The following is a 2,766-nucleotide window of genomic DNA, read 5'->3' on the forward strand; positions in this document are numbered from 1 at the left end:
GGCGGCAGATACTAAGCAAAGGAGGGGGGGGGGGGGGGAATGCTCACTTGTAGCTTCGCTGCAGCTCACTGCAATATGGATCAGAGCTCCAAGGGAAGCATCAGTCTGCAGGCATGAATAGAAAATCACTACAGCCGACGTTTGATCCACCATTGTTGTTTCCCAATTAGTGTCTGTGCATTGAGTGTCTCTCAGGATGAAACAAGACGATATCAATCCTACAGTAACGGATACGACGGACCTACAAGCTTTAATGTCTTACGTTATGTACATCTGAGGTGTGATAATGCCGTTGATGTGCTCTGTTAATGACATCAGAGTCGACTCTGTACAAAATGAAAAGCTCATCAAAGCGCATTAGATCCCAGAGGCAGCTCTACTACAGTGCTGTTTGCATTGTACATGCATCACTGGTCATTTTTAAGGCTGACAAGAACTAAAAAAAAAAAAAAAAAAAAAAAAAGAAGAAGAACATCTCGTTATTACAGATCTGTATCAGCTCCAAACTGTGTTGTACATTTAAAAAGACAGTCAGGCTGCTACAGTAGTTAGGCCACTGTCCGTTACATCACCCTGTGTCACGTATATGATGACTCTGCTCTATAAAGAGAGGGAATAAGAGGAGAGCTTTCAATGTGTTTTTTTCCAGCTGTTCCAGTCAGCCATTGGTTTCACTTCTTTTCTTTTGTGCAAATATGAAAATCTATTGACAGAATCTTGAAACTCGCTTGAGTAGGTTCGCTCTTTTTAGCAGCAAAGTACAAAACATTCAGGTAACGTTAGCGAGCGTTTAGCCGACGCTATCGTCTCAGACAGATTCTAGCAGCTGTAGATAGTTAACGGGGAGCAGTTTAGGTCTCGGGTAGCACTAGTAAATTATATGAAGTCTTCTGTGCTTCCAGAGCGAGCTGTGTGAAATCTGATAAATTGCCTCAAGTGATGTCACTTGAGTCCACATCAGCTGGGGCTGAAGACTACAAGTTTGAAATAATAATAAATAAATCTGCAGATATGTAGTTAGAAAGAAGTGAGGCTACCAGCCCTCTGTTACCTGCTCCTCATCTCTGCTTGAGGCTACCACCCAAGTGTTGGCAGCTGAATTGCATTGTGGGTAATGTGGGCACTACATTTTGACAAGGAAGTAGAATGAGTGAAACAAAAAAGATGATATCTATGGTTCTGCTACATCGATTTTAATCCTTTTTTTTTTGTTTCTGCACTTATTGGAGTGCAATGCTAAATGAGCGGAGAATTCTTTAATATACGTACGATAACTTGACATAACAGGACAAAATTTTACTTTCGGCTGGTTAATGTGCCAGTGTTTGTACTGCCAGAGACTGTCTGTGAGAGAATAGAAACATCCTTCTGTAACATCACACGGAAACCTGAACTGGACTGCGTGTTTCGTGTTTAATTCAACAACAAAAGCTGCGTGTCGACACTTCTCAGCTTAAACAATCCAGCTAACAACTTCTCATCAGTTTCAGAAGTCATAATCTCCCAGTAATCTCCCAGTAATCTCCCAGTTAAAATCAGGGTTCAAACACATTTCTATGACTTTTCCATGATTATTAAGTAATTTTCCAAAAGTTTTCAAGGCCTTGAAAATGCTATTTTTACAATTCCATGACTCCTCCAGGTTTTTCATGATCGTGTGAACCCTGTAAAATGTCATGCATATCATAGTGATATTTGAACAGTTGTGAATCAGAGCCTCTGGTGTTTGGATCCAGTCACTCATGAAAAATAAGGTGTAAAAAAAGTTACAACAAAGTGTCAACGCTGCTCATTTCATGTTCAGGTTATTAAACATAATCAGACCTTTATACCTTCACCTTAAAACTGTCAGCCAACAAAGTGATTACGGATCTAAATTGAATCTTTGAGGTTTAGTTATTTGTCACTCGCTGACAGCTAAAGTGAATTTGATTCGATCAGGGATTTGAAGAGTTTAAAAAAATACTGATTAGCAGATTGGACGCTGGATTCAGATTCATTAAAATGTCATCGAACCGCAACCCTGTTCATAGTCACGTTCTTATTATTATGAGGTAAGGCAGTGCAGACTTTTGAAAATCAATCTGCACTTAAACTGCATTACCAGGCTATAATAGTGCCAGACCAACAAAAATAATGTGTTGATGTTTACTGTGATAAATTACACGACTGCCGAAGAGTCTGCCAAAATGCTTGAATAATGGAACACCAGAAAAAAATAAATACATCCAAAACTCTGCAAAAAACCCCTAAGTAACAATGATTTGTGGTTCATGAGGTAAACTTTACAGATGCTGCGGTATGGTCCTTTAAAAACACAACGACAAAAATCCTTCACAATGCCGTCTAAAAGGCATCTCGGAAGATCTTGACCGGCCTTATCAGCAGATAAACAAGATTGTGCAATTAGAGCTTCAGTACTCCCTTTTCTAACATTCACATAAGCAGCGTGCTTGTCAGTTTCTCACTGATGGACTTAATTAACAATCAGTCGGAGGGAGTCTGAGTATGCAACGAGCTCTGCTGCTGCTGCTGCTGCTGCTGCTAGGATTATCACTGGTTCAAGAAAACAAGATCATATAACGCCAAATTTCAGCCTCCCTGCATCGGCTTCCCCGTTCGTTTTCACATTGATTTTAAAATTTTAATGTTTTGACCTTCAAGGCTTTACATGGCCAGACTCCTTAATATATCAAAGATCTATTAACCTCTTATGTGCCTGAACGCCTGCTTAGATCAGCTGATAGTGGATTTCTGGTCGTTTCA

General features: G+C 39.9%; 1 protein-coding gene across 3 annotated transcripts in view; it reads right to left on the reverse strand.

The window, feature by feature from the left end:
- Positions 1 to 2,766, reverse strand: part of asic2 (acid-sensing (proton-gated) ion channel 2) — a 409,078-nt gene that overhangs the window by 400,936 nt on the left and 5,376 nt on the right. The gene's annotated exons all lie outside the window — the stretch shown is intronic.

The sequence above is a fragment of the Thunnus albacares genome, chromosome 17, assembly GCF_914725855.1.
Source record: "Thunnus albacares chromosome 17, fThuAlb1.1, whole genome shotgun sequence".
In the NCBI taxonomy this organism is placed as follows: Eukaryota; Metazoa; Chordata; class Actinopteri; order Scombriformes; family Scombridae; genus Thunnus; species Thunnus albacares.